The following is a 20,073-nucleotide window of genomic DNA, read 5'->3' on the forward strand; positions in this document are numbered from 1 at the left end:
AAGAAAATGAACTTCACAGTCGAAACTGTTGTCGAAACTGATTGAACTAGTAACAGAGCATTGCAATAGATGTTTAGGGCGTTCGAGCACTAGTAGCAGAGAAGCAGTGATCTAAATCAGCAGACGCTCGAGCAGGGAACACACTAGCAGAGAGCAAGTCATGCAGTAGCACCGCGAGCGAGTGCTAAAGCAGCAACTCCTGTAGCTGCCGGAGGTCGTGCAGCAACAGCAGCGCAAGCAAGAGCAAGAGAAGAGCAGCAGCACAAACGAGAGCAGGAGCAGTGCAGCGGTGCGACCGACAGCAAGAACAGAGCCGCAGCACGAGCGAGAGCCGGAGCAGCTGCAGCTAGTGTCGTTGTGGAAGTCGCCGCCGAGGAAGCAACGACATGGGGGAGAGACGCCGTGGATGATGTGGCCGGCGATGGTGCCGTCGATGGAGATGCCATGTCTGCTCGGTATCGAGCACTGGCAGCCTTGTGAGATCGAATAAAAGATAAAATGCAGCAGTGAGTGCAGAACCTCCTTGGTGGCGCCGAGTTGGCCTCGGCTTCATCGGAGGAATTGGTGAGAGTGATGCGGTTCCGATGGGGTAGGTCAAGACGGCGCTGTGGGGATTGAGGTGGCGCGATAGACGAGGCGAACATCGGGGCAGCTCCTTGGAGGTGGAGGACGGGGCGACTGATCCGGCGGGACGACAAGATCGACAACGGATCCTCATCCAGTGCGGTGGATGAGGGCCGGCGAGTTGTTGCGGTGGACGACGTAGTCAGGGAAGAGTCTCCGGCTGGGCGGTGGTCGGGAGGCCGACGGAGGAGCATGGGGTTTCGCAGGTTTTGGCGGCCTCGGTGTATGAATGGGGGGGCGAAGGGGGAGGGGGAGCCAAGCTTAGGACGCGCTTGTCCGAAATGTAGGGTAAGTTACTAGTGTACCCCCACCGGTTTTGACACCACAACGTGGAGCTTCATTTCCGGCTGAGGGGTAGAAGGGGGATTTTGCATGTCTGAGCTGCGGGAGCAATTTCGGATGAGGAGGGAGTTCTCGCGCGCGTCCAAATTTCAGGATAACAAGGCACAGCGCGGGTTGAAGAAGCGGGAGTTTCAAAGTAGGTGAGACAAAAGATACTCGATCTTGAAAATTTTGGGATAACAAGGTGCGGATTCCTTGTTCGGCAGAACAAACTTAACGTGTAAAAAAATCATACAAGACACAAGAGAGTCATGTCCCCTTTTACTATATTGCTATAGATGCCATTGAAAAAACTACAAGAAAAATGTAAAAAAATGGGGGAACAAGATTACCCTGCACAGTACCAAATCGATTCGCACTTCCCTCAACAACAACAAAAAACAAATCAATTCCCACCAAAGAAAGATTAATGTCCCTTTTTATATGATTACAGATGCCATGATCTCGAATTTCAATTTTTGAATCCATGTTATGTTGAATTCGAATATATCATTAGGTGACCTTGCGGTTTATAATTGATGTAGTCGTACATTTTGATCTTCCATCATATATGAACATTTTACTCCACCATGTGAACATATATATTGTCGTCTACCATATGGACTAAATTTGAATCAATTTTCCTTATTTGAATAGGATTGTTGTCAAGTTATACAATAATTTAAATATTATCTTGATAACAAAAAGACATGCATATAGCAGTAATCATATTTCACTATGAACTACATGTACCATACGCTCTCCAATTCAAATATCTGTATCCATTTTATGTTGAATTCAAATCATAGTACATTATTGGTCTAGGTAGCGAGATGTTCGGGATAATCTAAACCCTGTTTTCATACGTATAATTTTTGGCTGAATTGGGACAAGTTTTGGTATAAGCCTCTTGCAAAACTGGAGATTCTCTCAACAAGCTCGTGGTTCCGAGAGGGAACGTGTCACCTTTGTGTGCGAAACGATATACGCTGCCTCCCCCTGATTTCATTTACAGAGGCAACATAGAAATATATGAGTGCCCTGTTAAATTTTGGAATTATTTTGGGTTCATTTGGCCTTTTTATACATTAATTGAGTTTTTGGACTTTTAATGTGCATAATCTAAATATGAATTGCATGCACATGCTCCGGTGCACCAAAGTGGGTTGAAAAATCACATGTGTGTCCTTGGTTGAATTTCTAGGTCCCATGGAAGAAATGAGAATAAAATTCAAACATCTGGGCGTCATGACTCTGCCGAGAACATTGAGAAACTTAGATTTTAAATTCATGTAAATCCAAAACTCGGCTGGAAATCATGAAACTTGACATGGTGTCATGTCATGGCACTAACATGTTGTGGTAAAAAATTGGGCCGATTTGGAAGCTCGTGGTTCTAAGAGGGAACGTGCCACCTTTGAGTGTGAAACGATATACGCTGCCCCCCCAAACCCCACACTTGAGTTTCTTAACAAAGGCAACATAGAACTCCATTAGTGCCATGTTAAATTTTGGAATTATTCCGGGTTCATTTGTCGTTTTTTATACATTAATTGAGTTTCTGGTCATTTAATGTGCATAAGTCAAATTTGAACTACAAGCACATGCTCTCGTGCACCAAAGTTGGTTGAAAAATCACATTCGTGTCCTCGGGTGAATTTCTAGGTCCCATGCAAGAAATGAGAATAAAATTAAAACATCTGGGCATCGTGGCTCGGCCGAGAACATTGAGAAACTTGGTTTTAAAATTCTTGTAAATTCAAAACACGTCTGAAAATCATGAAACTTGGCATGGATGTCATGTCATGGTACTACCATGTTGTGGTAAAAAAAATGGCCGAATAGGAACAGATTTTGGTATAAGCTTCTTGCAAACCGAAGCTTCTCTCAAGAAGGCTCGTGGTTCTGAGAGGGAACGTGTCACCTTTGAGTGCCAAACGATATATGTTGTCCCCCTTGAGTTTATTTACAAAGGCAACATAGAACTACATGAGTGCCCTGTTAAATTTTGGAATTATTCTGGCTTCGTTTGGCCTTATTTACACATTAATTGAGCTTTTGGTCATTTAATGTGCATAATTCAAATTTGAACTACAATCACGTGCTCCCGTGCACCAAAGTTGGTTGAAAATCACATTTGTGTCCTTGGGTGAATTTCTACTCCCATGCAAAAAAATGAGAATAAGATTCAAACATCTGGGCATCGTGGCTCGGTCGAGAACATTGAGAAACCTGGTTTTAAAATCATGAAACTTGGCATGGTGTCATGTCATGCTAGTACCATGCCATGGTAAAAAAATTGGCCGAATAGGAAAAAATTTTGGTCTAAGCTTCTTGCAAATCGGAGCTTCTCTCAAGAAGGCTCGTGGTTCTGGGAGGGAACGTGTCACCTTTGTGTGCATAATTCAAATTTGAAATACAAGCACATGTTCCAGTGCACCAAAGTTAGTTGAAAAATCACATGTGTGTCCTCGGGTAAATTTCTAGGTTCCGTGCAAGAAATGGGAATGAAATTCAAAATTCTGGGCGTCGTGGCTGGGTTGGAAACATTGAGAAACTTAGTTTTTTAATTCCTGTAAATCCAAAACACGCATGAAAATAATGAAACTTGGCTTGGTGCCATGACATGGCACCAACATGCTGTGGTAAATTTGTAGTCCGATTTGCGAAGGCGAACACATTAACAATCAACAAAGTCATTTTGGAACAAGTGTTGTCACGTTACAATCGGAAACACAAGTATTATTGAAACCGTGGGCGTTCTACTTACTAGTACCATTTACGTGCCGCCACGCGTCCCCATTTTTTATTAGCTAGGAGGCGCCATGCAGGGTAGCTATTTGAGTACGAGAGGCGTGCGATCAGACCCCTGCGCGTGCTTATCGGGAGGAGAGCCCTTTGACCTCCATCTGCCTTCCACCTCTCTCCCAAGGTCCCCATTAATGGCGCCCGAGCCTCGGTTTAATGGCGTGGCTATGTCTCACTCGACTGAGATTTAAGAGAGAAAAAAGAAAATCTGAAAGCACGGATCTTGATGTAAGATCCGACGGACCTATATAGCATCTACTGCGACTTATAGCAAGACTGATGAATATAAGGACGTTTTTTTATCAAAGAAGGGCTTGCCCCTTCCGGTTTTCATTACTGAAAACCACCACAATTCACAAGAAGTTCAGCACAACTCCAGCCTAACACGAAGGACTAAAAGCTACTCCCTCCGTCCCATAATAAAAGATGCTTTTTGACACTAGTATAGTGTCAAAAAACGTCTTACATTACGAGACGGAGGGAGTACCAGATTGAAATCGCAACATCCCAAGAGGCTAACAAAGGCCAAACATCCGTGCTAGAACCCAACATTTCACAACCGATGACACAATCCACATCCTAAACCCATTATTACATCAAAAGAAACCAGGAAACTAAAGGAAGCCCAGCAGCAACAAGAAGAACAGCAACGCCAGGGTCACCACAGCAAGAGTTTTCTTCATTCCAGCCTCGCAACATTGATCTTCCACAGAAAGATAAGGACGATTAATTATCTTACATAATTAGAAAGATAATTAAAAAAGCCACATGCGGCTACGCCTGAAATACACAAGGGTAAAAGAAGAAGGAAGACAAGGATCTGGCTCGCTGATCTCTACTTTCTTGATGCATTGCTGCAGGCCGCGAGAACTAGTCTCTGCGGCGAGCGGCGATGAGCTCTTTCGTGTCCTCAAGACGCTGCTTGAGAACATCCACGGATTCCTCCACCAGCCTTTGGCGCTCGTTGCGGAGCATGTCATTCTCGTCCATAAGTTTCTTGACGATGACGCCGGTCCTCTTCAACAAGGCACTGGTCTCCTCCAGCTGGTCTGCACTTCGAACGATCTTCTCCCTCAGCAGGTCGCGCTCGTCCTGGAGCCTCTCACTGCCCTCCCTTAGTTACCGGATGATGCCGGTAGCCTGTTCAAACGAGGCTTTCACGTCGTCCTACAACATCGCCAAGCCGGAGATCTGATTCATCTGGCTATGGACGATCGCATGCATGCGCCTGTAACAGTCGTCGCCTGTTCGCGAGAAATTTTCCCAGGCCGCCGCGGCGCGGTGGGACATCTCTGTTGCATTCGTAGGGCGGTGGGACATCTCTGCTGCTTCCGCGGCGTGGCCGGACCAGTCTGCTGCATCGACGGCGCGGCGGGACCTCCGTGCTGCTTCAGTGGCGCGGCGGGACCTCTGTGCTGCTACTTCCACACGGCGGGACATGTCGGCTGCTCTCGCAGCGAGGCGGGACATCTCTCGTGCTTCCGCTTCCATGCTCGCCTCTCCCTGGTGGCAATCTCTCGACCCAGAACTCACGATGGCCATGGCAGACGCAAGGGAAGGATGCTGAATGACTTGTTTGTTTTTGTCGATGAGGAGTTGAGGAGGAATGTGCAGTCATCTTGGCATACTAGTATTTATAACCGAGTACTAATACGCTCCTAAGTGGGAAACCGTTTAGGTTGTGATCGGTGTGAACAGGTTTGGAATTCAATATAGCATGGTACTAATATGCTCCTAACTGGGAAACCATTTAGGTTGTGATCAACGTGAACAGGTCTGCAATTCAATATAGCGTGGAGTAATTTGGAATGTGACAAGACGCAAGCTCAAAATTTATTGATGGTTCTAGTTTCGAAGTGCGGCACTAATCCCAGATGGAGTACTTCATTTTCTACTCCCTCCTTTCTGGTTTTATAGGGCTTATCTCAAAATTTTAGTTTTTCCATTTTATAAGGCTCAATTTGGTTGTTCCCCAACACATGTTCAGATTCCAAGGTGCATTCAATCATTGCATGCAAGTATTAAGAGAAAATTGACCAATGCATGTACTTTATGCATGCATGCATTGCAACTAATGCATTTATAAACATAATTTTTTGAGAAAAACAAGAGCATTAATTAGGTGCTTTTGCAAACTACAAAAAATATTCCACCACCCACCATAAACCGGAAAGGAGGGAGTACTGCTGTGTACGTGCAATAACTCGCACCGTCGTATACATATCTTACGATTAATGGGGCGTTCGACAGGAATACCCGCGTGGCGAGCTCTAGGCTAGTCCTTTTTCAGATGCATTAAACCTATCTATCGGGACTTCTCGCATGCACCATCGTGCCACCCACAAAAACTTGTACTCTGAGTTTAGTAGTACGTTATACAGGAAGAGAATAGGTGCACGCACGCACTCGTCCTCTCACACACCCATTTATTTTTTCTCGAAAAGGAGGATGATGACCCCCGGCCTCTGCATCTGGGAGTCACACACGCATCTGTAGCTACGAATTGTAGTGTTCTCAACCATCCGATTGGCTCTATCATGGATGTACCTATATACTAAAACATGTCTAGATACATCTATATTTTGACAAATGGAAGGCATGTATTGTGGAACGGAGGGAGTGCTTGTCATCAAAATGGATAAAAAGGGACGTATCTAGAACTAAAATACGTCTACATACATCTCCGTTTATCCATTTTGATGACAAGTAGTACTTCTTACCCAAAGGAACTTTATATCCAACAGACACAAAATATTCGTTCGACTGTTGGAAATTACTGATCTGATGTCGAAGTAATTGTTGCATCTCCACCAAAACCCACCATTTCTTAAGCTAAAGTAGACCAAGGTAATCCCTATATTAGCATATTACTAAGATAAACAGAAGGCACTGTCGAAACATTTAGGACGTGAGCTTGTCAATCTGAATGTGGAGGGACACAAGCTTAGCCCCGGCCAGCAGTTTGGGTGGAACTGTCAAGAAGGTCAGCTCCTGCACGTCGACGTTTCCGGAATCCTTGCTGCTTGTCACCTCCATTTCCACCTTGACGGCGTCGGTCGTGCCTCTGGGCTCCCCCGGCGAGCCGTTCGCCCACAGCTTGGCCAAGTAGTGCGGCAGTGGGGAGGCCCCCGCTCTGATGCAGACGACTGACACGGCGATAGGCGCGCCGATGTCGAGCACGCCGCCGACCAAGAAAAATGGGTGGCGGTCCTCCTCCGCGAACAGCAAGAGCCATGGCTCTGACAGTGGCACTTGCAGCTGGAGCACCTTTCCGTACTGGATCTTGTGCACGGGCATGGGATGCGCGTTGCTGATGTGGTAGTAGAGCGTCGGTGGTGGGCCTTCGTAGCCGCAGACGGGCACAGGGCATTTGCAAGGCGCGAGCGGACACACGCTCTGGTGATCGGCGAGCTTGTGGTAAGTGACGTAGAGCCCACAGCCTTCGTGCGGGCACTCCACCCTCAGCGACGAAACGACGCCATCCACCGCCGTGTTCCGCACATCGAAGCCACCGCCGTGCTCGCACTTCTGGCACTCCCGCTGGTTCTCGGGGCGCTTGACGCGGCAGTCCGTGCAGGCCAGGTGCCCTCCCTTGCACTGTAGAAATCAATCAAACAGCACATCAATCAAGAAACCTGCACCTTGCTCAATCAGCCGAATGGACGAGGTGTATTCGAACCTTATGCACTGGAGGTGTCAAGGGGCGGAGGCACAAGGGGCAGTGGAGCACGGTGAGGTTCATAGAGACCTTAGTAAGCTCCCTCATTGGTTCATGTTCCGTCTGCATGATCTTGCCCTCCTCGTGCACAACCATCTCTTGCTTGGGCCGGGGCATTACAAAGCTTTACCGTCACATATTTTATACTCTACGCATAACTGTCCTCCCGCATACCAAGGAAGGCAGTAGTTTGAGTTTTGTAGACAAATTTGCCCCTGCGCATGAGTAAGCTGCATAAATATCGACAGTAAATGTGCATGCAATGGTTGGCTGGTCCTCGTTCCTTTTCGCTTGAGTTGGCTTCCCCAGGCGGTCAAGCCGCATCCGGCGCTGCACGCGTTTGCTTGTAGCCATTTTCTGCTTTGGAAACTGGCGCGATTAATGGGGGCAGAACTAATCGAGCGGGGGCACAGATGGAAACCAACGCGGACGTGCAGACTAATCTGAGAAAAACAAGAAAAAGTTATACGTAAAGTAAAAGGAATCGGAGGGAGTACTACTTCAAGGTGCATTAAATCAACACATGCAAGTATCAAAAGGAGATTCACTGCATGCATGCATGCGTTGTAATTAATGCATCGGTATCCCTAAATTATTGAAATATATCGAGTGCAGTGCTTTGATGTGTCGCGTCAACTCGTACATCAATGAGAAGTTTGATTATCCTCTCCCTCGCGGACTTAACTGCACCTGCCTTTGGCTGTATGACAGGTTGGCCACACACCTATCGGGCCCACCTATCATACACACAAAGACAGGAGTGTCCCTCCCTCGCCCATGAGCATGGTGGCTGGCAAGACTAGGAGAAGCTTTCGCTACACGCTCTCCCGCCCGCATGCGGTGGACATGCAGCAGTTCAATCGGTGTCAGATGGCCAGAAGCGTACTGTAGTACTCCTCCAGTGTAGTAGTACACCATCATTGTTCGACTTCCCAAAGAGGCGAAGAGCCAAGCGCAGCCCGGACGCTCGTGTGGCAGTTTCATGTGTAAAGTAGTCTAGATAGCGTGTACCGTGCCTGTAAGCTTAAAATCGTTGGGGTCGGCTCCATGCTATGTGGTCGTCTTGAAGTTTTTTTTTAAATTAAAATAGTCTTCTGGCCCTACCTGTCACCCTGGTGATTGTAGTTTGCACGCTCATCTGGTCAAGATAGGAATATATATTTTAATTTGTTTTTTTCGAAAAGGGGGGACTCCCCGGCCTCTGCATCAGAACGATGCATACGGCCACATATATTTTAATTTGTGGTGGGTAAATGTTAGAGGTTGCAGCAAATATATTGTACACTGCGGGTCTTTCAGCCAAGTTTAGAGGCAAGCATGTGGGGCCAGTGCTATGATGTGTCGCGTCAACTCATAGAACGAGGAGAAGCTTGATTTTACTACACGCCTTCTCCCTCGCCCATGCGCGCTGTTGCTCGCAAACGAGGACAGGCTTTTGCTTAGTAGTACTTCTACAACAAGCTATCTGTCCCGCTTGCAGTGGACGGACATGCAGCAGTGGATTCGACACTATAGAAGCAGTAGAAGTAACATCATTGTTCGTCTTCTTGAAGAGGCGAAGAGCCAAGCGCAAACCGAATATGGCAGTTGCGAACATTGGAGCACGCATATAGCCAGGCTCTTGCATGAGACAAACTTGCTATGTGATCCCATTATTGTACTAGTACGTACAACTACTTGCTAGTATAGCCCTGTAAACTAGAAAGGAGTATTTGCCCTTCTAGAGATTTCAACAAGGGACTAGACTACACCAAGACGGAGTACATATGGAGCAAAATGAGTGAATCTGCACCGTAAATAAATACGTACTAGTTCTATCGTTTTCCTCTCCGAGGTGCGAAATATTGAGTATACTGACTAGTCTCTTTTTGACACGCATTTATGTTGTTTTTTACACAGTACAGACGCAAGCGCTCATATACACGCGCATACACTCAATCCTATGAACGCACACACGCACGGCACTATCATCTTGAAATTTACGAAGTCACCATAGGCACCTCGTTGTCGACGGGTCCATAGGTGCTTGCATGCCAAGGAGGAAGAGCGTAGCGGTTCCCGAGACGTTGAACGGTCAATGATGCATCCTCAATTACATGCAGAGGGAATTAATTGGAGAAGCAGACTAGAGCCAGCACGATGTGAATGCAATAGAGTTTGGACTCTCATATAATAAAGGCGCCCCACCACTCCAATCCATCTACTCCCAAATCTCTGCGCAACACTGCTCACTCCAATCCAACACCAAGTGACCAGAAGCCACAAGAACCTATGGAGGCGATGGACGCGAGCGGCAGTCAGCTGTGCCAAATCATCCAAGGCGTCGGCCTGCGGCCCCGGACCGCGCAGCGTTTCCAGACAATGCTAGCAACCGCAGGCATCGTAGCCCTTGCCGACACCGGCTTCGCCTCTCGCATGGACGACATGATGGTCAACTCCATCCGCAAGTTCACCGCCGTCAAGAAGCGCGTGGACGACCTTGCCGTACTGCTCCAGCCCGCGCGCCCAGGCTCCTCATTGCCTGCCACCCTCATCGACCTACATGGTGACAAACTCTTTCAAGCCCTGGTGGCCCTACAGGTGTTGGAGGTCGCGACGAAGAATGTGCACCTCGAGGCCGCGCTCGCCGCGCAGCGCCTCGCCATGCAAGAAACCGTCGACCTGCACATCCACGTCTACGAGGAAATCATCTACATAGGGCACTACAAGGCAAGCGAGGACAGAAAGACGTTGGCCTTCTTCCAGCGTCTGGAATCTTTGGACGCCATTGTTCAGAAGCAGGTCGGCCTGGCCACGAAAGCCACTGCTACTTAGGCGCCGTTCGGTGGGTTGGCGCCCTGAGTCGAGGAGGTGGACGTCCTCGATGGATGCATCTCTTCTTATTGCCTCCTGTAACCAGCACTGCATCGCCTCGTGGCCTTAATGTTTTATTAGTATAGTACTCCCTCTGTTCCCAAATATAAGTCTTTCTAAAGATTCCAGCAAGTGACTACTACATACGGAGCGAAATGAGTGAATCTACACTCTAAACTATGTCTTCATACATCTGTATGTTGTATTCCATTTGAACTAGTATCTAAAAAGGCTATATTTATGAATGGAGGGAGTATATGGCATTTTTTTATTCCAGTCGTAACGTTTCCATGGTGAGGTGGGGTCGCAGTTGAGCAAACCCACCCCACCCACCGGGAGTCGGCCGAGTTTAGAATTAGAAGAGAGAAACGAGGGAGGAGAGCTAGCTATAGCACGGACGCTGTTGTTAGATGGGACTCGTGTTTATAGAATAGGAGTACTGAGCACTCGTTCCTCTTTTTTTTTGAGGGAAAAATTAGTCATATGTCTAGTACCACTAGTTGTGCGTGCGACCTATAGCTATCATCACTTTAGGTCTCCTTTTCGAACCGTGGCTACGCTTCACAGTACATATTTTTTCACGCATTTATCCTCCTATATGTACTCCTAGGCTATTTCCATGTGCTCCCATTCGCCGACATGTGGGACATAGAGCATCTGGGTCATAGTGCATGCACGACTCGGAGCATATGCCGGGGTACTTTACATTTCAGACCTCACGAATTACATGCAAACCCCCCGCAGAAGAATAAATAAATCAATGAATTACTACATGAAACTGGATTATTTTCGTGGAAACCGGAGCACGTTCATTAAATTTTGGACATAACACGTTTATAAAAAATGACCGGTCCTAAACCAGTCTAAGGGCCTCTTTGATTTTTCCCTAAAAAAAGGGCATCTTTGATTCACAGGATACTGAAAACACAGGAATGGGGAAAGTATGATGGTGATGAACCGAGATGAGGAGAACTCTAACTCAGTTAGAGGTTAGAGTTAGATTCTAACCCTGAACTAACTCTAAACCAAAGAGGTGTATGGATGGCAGGGTTAGATTGACAATAAATGCTCTATCTCAATCATTTGACTACTTTGGACCCTATTTTTAGTCAGACTAAAATAAGTCCCTTGGATCCAAGCACCCTCTTGGTGTGGCCGGCTCTTCTGTGGCCTCCTCCCGCTCACAATTGACATAAACGAACCATCTATACAAATCAAGCATGCAAAACATGATAATTTTTACTTTGTCCATACAAATGAGATATCCCACTTAAACATACAAGTCGTCAATCAAGCTTCACAAAATAAAAAAACACTTCATGAAACAAAGAATGAGCTAACTCATCACAGAAGTCGCTCACGATGGGGAAGGAGCCCGGAGCCCCTCACGCACTGAGGGAGGAGCTCGCCATCGTTGCTCTGGAGGAAGGCTCTTTAGAGCCCAAGCCCCGGGAACCCCTCTGTCGCCGGCCCTTGCGAGTTGAGGTCGACACCGGCATGGGTAGCAGGGCCGCTTGCCGCCGACTGGGAACTTAATCTTTGGGCGTCTAGAAATAAAGCAAGCATGTAACTAAAATACCTAGAAAGGTGAAATGAATCTTTGGGCCTCTAGAAATAATGCAAGCCTGAAACTGAAATACCTAGAAAGGTGAACTGAATCTTTGGGCCTCTAGAAATAATGCAAGACTAAAACTGAAATACCTAGAAAGGTGAACTGAATCTTTGGGCCTCTAGAAATAATGCAAGCCTGAAACTGAAATACCTAGAAAGGTGAACTGAATCTTTGGGCCTCTAGAAATAATGCAAGCCTGAAACTCAAATACCTAGAAAGGTGAACTGAATCTTTGGGCCTCTAGAAACAATGCAAGCTTGAAATTGAAATACCTAGAAAGGTGAATTGAATCTTTGGGCCTCTACAAATAATGCAAGACTGAAATTGAAATACCTAGAAAGGTGACCTAAATCTTTGGGCCTCTAGAAAGATTTATTACCTCCTCAAGCAGCATCAAACAATTCCATGCGTGCATCGCAAATCTATAGCAAGTTTGATCAGGATCTACTTTTCCAAATCAAAATTAGCGCTAGAGCAAGCAAGATCGATGATATGGCTGTGAGACAGAGAAGGAACGAACAAACTCACCCCTCTCGCGACCTCCCTGGTAGATGCGCCACCGCCGTGCACGACAGAGGGAGAAAAACGACTGGTGAAGGAGGAGCAGGGCGACCGTCGAAGGTCGGAGGGAGAGGGCGGCCGGAGTAGGGCGGTGGAGGCCGGAAGGAGAGGGCGGTCGGAGGAGAGAGAGGGTGAGCGGTGCCTGGGCGGGCGGCCCTATGGGGAACAGAGAGGAGTCGTGTGAGAGGGGGGAGCGATCTGGTGCGGGCAGGTGAGATTTTTTTAGGGGAGCGATCTGGTACGGGCAGGTGAGATTTTTTAGTTCTCTTTTAGTGGGCCCAAGGATAACTAACCCAATTAGAACCTCTCCACCGGGCTAGTTTTTTTAGCTGGGTTAGAGCAAACTAGCTCAAACTAACCCCTCTTGTTTCGATAATTTGAGGCTATTTCAACCCAAACTAGCTCTAACTCAGGGATCCAAACAAAGAGGAGTGTTACTGTACATGCTACAGTGTGGACCGTAGCACATTGTTTTTTATGGCCATATCACCACATTGTTTTCTACTGCTAGTTCACTGGGCTACCGTGGTTCCCACGGCTGGTTCACTGGGCTGCCGTGGTTCACTCAACTCTGACCTGAGTAGTACTCCCTCCGTTCCTAAATATAAGTCTTCGTAGATATTTCACTGTGGACCACATACGGATGTATATAGATGCATTTTATGTGTAGATTCACTCATTTTTCTCCGTATGTGGTCCATAGTGAAATCTCTGCAAAGACTTATATTTAGGAACGGAGGGAGTAGTATAGTACTAGTGTATACCGCATCATTCTTTGCTCCTTTTTACAACTCCGACATGTGGGAGAGCCAGCATCCGGGTCGACGTGTCATGCACCAGATTAGAGCGCAGAACGGAAGGGGGGCATCACCCCGGTCGGAGCGCCAGTAATTCATGACTATAGTGAGTGGTCATATCACAAGTCTTTCCAGCAGTAACGCGCCGTCAAATCACACAGCCCCACTCGCTCACCCTCCTCGCCTCTCTGCCAGACCTCCTACCCGAAAACTGCCACGCGTACTGCCCGGGAAAAGCCCCGCCCTCAACTTTTAACTATGCGAAAATAGTTCGAGCTTGTTCGTTCTATATAAATACAATACTTACTGTATGTTTATTCACTCGTGGGGTTGTTCAATGAATGGAGGGGCGGGGAGCACAAGTGAACAATACTATAGTAGTAAGTAGGAGTCGTAGAGTAGTCACCTTAAATAGAGAGTTTCTTTTCTTTAATGCCACGTACACAAATTGAAACGCTTGTTGTGGAGAGAAAAAAGATAATCACTCCACTATATATGGACGCAGGGGCCTAAGCGCTTGCTTTACTAGGATTGCTCTCTTCATTCTCTCATCCTCTCCGGATATAAACAAGACAGCAGTATCGACATTTTCTCTCTGCTCACCGCTGGTCACAGATCCGGCCGGATCCCTTCGGCCGATGTGTGTAGAGGACTAAAAGGTGCATCATTCACGCGGTCATCATCGCCGAGGGAGGAAACCCACAGCTGCCGAAGGGGCCCGATCCTCTGCCCTTGCCGTTCTCTCCGACACAACGCCGGCTCGGGAGGTCCTCCGACCCTTCTTCCTCCATGTCGTATTGTCCGCAGATCCGACGTGCCGCCGCCGACATCCCGGCGACCCTCAGGTATAAGTTCTTCGAAAGCGGCCTCGCTCTACTGCCCCAGATCCCCACGTGTCTGTATGTGCATCTTTTTCTACTCCCATCAGCTCTTCCAAAGCCACCTCAATTTTTAGTATTATTAGAGGTAAAGCTACTTCTTGCATTCGAATCTAGGGGTTTGTTCAAACAACGAAGAAAGGGGTGAATGTTGTAGCATGAATCTAGGACTTGATTCAAAGAGGAAATAATATGGTGAAAGTAGTAGAGACCGGATAACCAACTGGTCTCTTGGTTGAAAAGGGAAATAATGGGAAAACGCAGTACAAACTGGATAAGGAACATATCTATTATTGGTTGAAAAAAGGATAGAAAGTGGCGGCTGGTGGAAAAGTCCACAGAGTATGTCCAGGATTAGATTTGCTACCATCACATAGTAAAAGGTCTCCAGTATTAGATTTGCTGCCCTCACATAGTAAAAGGTCTCAGGATTAGATTTGCTGCCCTCACATAGTAAAAGGTCTCAGGATTAGATTTGCTGCCCTCACATAGTAAAAGGTCTCCAGGATTAGATTTGCTGCCCTCACATAGTAAAAGGTCTCCAGGATTAGGTTTGCTGCCCTCACATAGCGTGAACAAGCTCGACATCACCACTTTATGCCTCCTTGTAGGTACATTGTGCTGATGCATCCACTGTCGCATGTCCTTATACCAACCTTTTGCTATTGTTAATGTAAGGGCGCATGTAAAATGAAGCGATCACACTGTTACCTTAGGGACATGTCTAACCAGTGTTATTGTTAATCTAATGCCTCCAGTGATAAGATGCAATTAAACAGTGTTACAAATGGCACTCCTGCCGTTTACCCTAGTATGATAAGTAAGTTGCTCCTTTACGCTGCTGAGTGTCCTGGTGTCCCCACGGTCCCATGCCCTTAAACCAACTCTTTAGCTGCTGTTGATTTACTGTGTCTGGTAAACAAGCAATGACACCATTAAAGTAATCCCATATCTGAGGAATCTCATTGTTGATCGTAATGCTTCTGGTAACATGAAGCATTGCTGATGTTTTAAAATTTCTACTGTCCTTGTGTGATTGCCATGAACATAATTAAGATGCTTCTTTTCATTTTGTGTATGTTTCGTATATTCTTATTGACCAGCAACTGTTTACTTTCTATCATTTTGTGCAGATAGGGATATCCATTTCACCTTGTTGCTATTGTGACCTTTTGGTGAACTACACAAAACACTTTTTTTGGAATGAGTGTCTTGTGCAGTTCAACTAAAATGTCACGTGGGCAACATCTCTCAATTTTGGTGGAACTGCACAAAATGGTGATTGGAGTTTCCAAAATCTCCGTCAAGTTTTGCTGGTAATCTCGTGCAACATTTTATTAGCCTTTGCAAGATGGAGCCGTCACTGTCACCACAATGGCACTTTATTTTAGTGGAACTGCACAAAAATATAAGAAAATTATAGTTGCACCTTACATGAGCTGGACAGCCAACCTTAATGTTCCTCAATTTTAGTGCAACTACTAAAGAAGAACCTGGCAGCTCACAAGAGCAAGTACTTCTTGCTAGCTGAATGATGCAATCTTTGCTTCATTTCAGGTGAACCGCAGAAAAAGGCGCATGAATTGAATCATGGAACTCCAGGCAGACCTTATCCTAGTGGAGCTGGAGGTTGAGTTCAAGGAGGCCGCTATTAAAGTGAAATCATGCTCTCCTGTCTCCTTGTTTGTGCTGTGCAAACATGATGTGCAAACGGGAATACTCAACTACAGATGTTGTGACGGTCAAGAGCATTCGCCAAGTTCTTCGATTGTATGACATGGCTAGCCAAGATGGATTTAATCCCGATATTCACTTTATCAAAAGGCTCTAATGGGTTGGTTCTAAATCTTGCAAGCTGGGATCAATGAGATGTGTAGGCATCTTTGTTGTACTTATTATTTGAATCTTATTTGTTGGTTCTAAATCTTGCAAGCTGGGAATCAATGAGATGTGTAGGCATCTTTGTTGTACTTATTATTTGAATCTTATTTGTTGGTTCTGAATCTTGCAAGCTGGGAATCAATGAGATGTGTAGGCATCTTTGTTGTACTTATTATTTGGATCTTATTTGTTGGTTCTGAATCTTGCAAGCTGGGAAACACGGCATGATGATGCAGAGGACAGCAACCATAACAAACAGTTCAAACTTGGTAGTATTATCTTTGTGAAAGTGCGACAAATGTGTTGATCGTGTGCGTCCTGAGAATAATAATTCTAATTGTTGTGCATGTTGATCCCGTGGCACTGATAGAATGAGCCAATGCATTGCTTGTTTTAAGTATATAAATTTCTATTAAAGCTAATTAAATTTAAGTAAAGTGACCACGAACTCCTGTTATTACAGTACCAATACAGACCCGCTCGTGAACCGACGTGTGGCCGGAGTAGGTTTCTTAATGGAGGCGTTTGAATGCGCTGAGGGTGCATCTTCTGTCGGGCGTGCAGTGAATGAGGGAGGGGTAGTAACTGTTGTCGCCTGTACACACTCAGCTTACTGTTGAATCCAGTTCCCCAAGAGCTGAAAAACGAACTGCTGCCACCACCTACACACTCGTTCGCTCGAAGAGACTCCAATGGCGATCCGAGGGGTGAGCCTGCTGGATATGCACTTCAGCAAGGAGTTAGTTCGCCATTCAGTCCTATGGCTGCACCAAGTAGAATGTGATGTACACCAACGATACGGACTCAGTGAAGCTCTGCCTCGCCTCAGTCCTATGGCTGCACCAGGTTCTGGAGCATTCGCCCGTTTCATTGGCAGCGCCGACTGCACCTTCGCTACGGTGGAGAGAAGGAAGAACGCGATGATTCGGCCATCTGGTGCAACAAGCTTGTTGACATCCAAAAGCAATACAAGATCATCAGCAACGGGCCGGAGCAGGACTCCGTGGTTGACCTCGCTGAGACCATCATCGACCCCTGATACGCCAACATGAAAGAAGACGACCTGAACACGTGGGAGGTACCTCTGAATCTAGCCTACACAACCTACGCGGCCAAGGACGCATACGCATGCTACGACATGTACAGGCAGATCTTGGACATGAGGGCGTGTCTGCTTCCTGTAACCGACGAGTACACGGACAGCTGCAGCGTCATGATCAAGCGTGCCAGGAAGGTCTAGATGTTGTACTTTATCTGTTTATAAGCACCTTTATCATCTGAGTGTTTCATGCATTAGCGTATGTGTCATAATTATCTGTTTTGTACGAAATATTTCTTTTAAGAACCCATTAACCTGATTGCTTTTTTAGTGGCTATTTGCTTATGTATGTAAACTAGTTCACTTGTCCGTAAAAAAACTAGTTCACTCGGCTGTCGTGCTTTGAATCTCCTTCCTCCCAACATATTCATCTCCTCAGGTGGAGCCAGCAGGTCTCTGAATTTTCTCCCACTTTCTTTTTCGATGTAAACTGAGTTTTCTCACAGTACTTTCCCCTAGAACCAACTCAACTGTTCCACGTCTAGCCTAAAAAATAATAATACCCCACGTACTATTAACTCATCAAATTAGTGATATTTTATTTCGTAAGTTGAAAGTTCTTACAAAATAATAATAATAATTGTTTATATATAACTTGCCAAGTTAACTCCTAGTGATTGCGTACATAAGCTTGCAAAGATTTTACTGACGTGCAATCATGTGTTTATGTTTTTATAACATTTCTCCGTCTAGCCCAACTTGATATTTTCACCCATCCAAGCAAGTCCGCGGATTTCGAGAAAAATGCAAATGGGATTTAAACGGGCTGCATAGATGCTACATCATTGTTTCACCCAGCCCACCAAATGGACTAAAAAACAAATGGACTGGCTGACATGTGGGCCAGTAGGTCGAAGCCTAAGAAGGCGTTGGATTTACATCCAACGGCCGGCATTCTTCTTCAACCTCTCGTCTTCTTCCCCCAGCGCTGCCGGAACCGCCTGCTCTAGCCTTCGGCGTCCAGCGACGTTGTTTTGTGCTCCTCAGCGAAACGCTACCCCACCGACGGCCAATCCATCCCTCCACTCCACACCTCCTGTTATTCTCTGCCGAGTGTAGGCCCACCCCGCACCCGAACCAGTCAAGTTTCCCACTCCTCTCCGTCTGCGACTCCACTGCCGCGTCTTCCCCATCTCCGGGTTGTTCCAGTCTGTGGCCTTGCCATCGTCCACCGCCTCGGTGCGCTCGGTGCGGCGTGGTCAACATACGAGAGTCATCGGAAGAGGACTGTACGTGGAGAGCCTGACGGCTGGGACCCACGAGGTCCATGGTCGCACGCAAGGAAAGTTCCTCCTTATTACGCACTGTACATGCACTGTACATGGGAAGGGCTTCTGTATTTCACGAAAAAAACATTCCCCCCGCTAACAGGTCGGACCCACCAGCTATATCTTCGCACGCAAGGAAGTGCCTCCTTATTACGCACCAATAAATGAATACCCCTGCTAGCTGGGACCCACCATAGTGGGTGGCTGACTTGTGGGCCTACTAAGTTGACGAGGATGGAGGGCTTTGTCAACTTAGTCAATATGAACGATTCTAGCTCCAGTGACCGTACGATGTCCATCCAACGGCCATAGTGCTTCTTCAACCTCTGGTCTTCTTGCTCCAGCCACCCAAAGCAGCGCTGGTCGTGTCACGTGCTCCTGCCTCTCATGGCCGGCTGTGATGCCGCGGAGGCCTCACCCCCCCCTACTACTCCCACCATTGGCCCAGGGTATCCCTCTACTCACCCACAGCCCCTGTTATTCTGCGACGACAGCAGCCTCACGCCGCAGCCGAACCAGTGAACCCTCGTACTCCTCTCCGTGTGGGCATCCACTGCCGCGTCTTCCCCAGCTCCGTGTCGTCCCCTTCCTAGGCCTCGCCATCGTCCACCGCCTTGGTGCTCTCGGCGTGGCGTGGTCAATGTGGTCAACGACCAACTTCCATCGGAAGAGTACTGTACATGGAGAGGCTGACAGCTGGGTCCAAGGCCACAGCCCTGTTTTTTTTGATTTGCCAAGTAAGTCGCTTTGTCAATCCTGTTGGGCTGCAAATCTTTCAACACGAGGAGAGCTTCATTCGGCTGGCCGAGAAAATGGCCTATCAGTAATGAGAAATGGGATGTACATTTTTAAAACACATCAAACCGGCAATTAGTTTCAAATATCTTTTTTTTCATTTCGAGATTTTAAATTACATTAATTTTATGCGTGGAGAATTTGTTGCATTTTATATTGATATACATTTATTTTTAAAATCAGTTTGAATGTGGGTCAAAATTTCGGGATTAAAAACAGTTCGGACCGCACCGAAATATGCAAAGTTTCGTATAATTTTTTAACCGTGGCCACAATATGGGTTGTAATGCTAACAAAAAGAATATGGGCTCCAAAAAAACCTTAAGAATTAGCAAATGGGTTGTAAATTATTAGAAATAATGGCAGATAAGATGTATACTGTTTTCCACAGATTTGAGGCTTTCCTAAAAAAAAGGTTGATGCACAAGCAGTGACTGTTGGATGTCCATCCAACGGCTGTCGTGCTTCTTCAATCTCTGCTCTTCCTGCTCCAGCCGCTCAAACAAGTCCGGCGGGACTGCCTGCTCCCTCCTCCCTGCGGCCGGCTATGCTGCCGCGCAGGCCTCACTGCCCCACTGTACTCCCATCGCTGGCCTAGCCATCCCTCTACTCACCCACACATGTTTTTATTCTCTAGCGACGACAGACAAACCAGTAAACCCTCGTACAGTCGTACTCCCCTCCGCATGGGAAACAACTGCCGAGTCTTCCCTGCCTCCGTGTCGTTCCCTTCCTAGTGCTCTTGGCGTGGCCTGGTCAACGTGGTCAACGACTGACATGCATCTGAAGTGGACTGTACGTGGAGAGGCCAACAGCTGGGTCCACAGCCGCACGCAAGGAAATGCCTCCTTATTACGC

Source organism: Triticum aestivum, chromosome 4B (genome assembly GCF_018294505.1).
Source record: "Triticum aestivum cultivar Chinese Spring chromosome 4B, IWGSC CS RefSeq v2.1, whole genome shotgun sequence".
NCBI lineage: Eukaryota > Viridiplantae > Streptophyta > Magnoliopsida > Poales > Poaceae > Triticum > Triticum aestivum.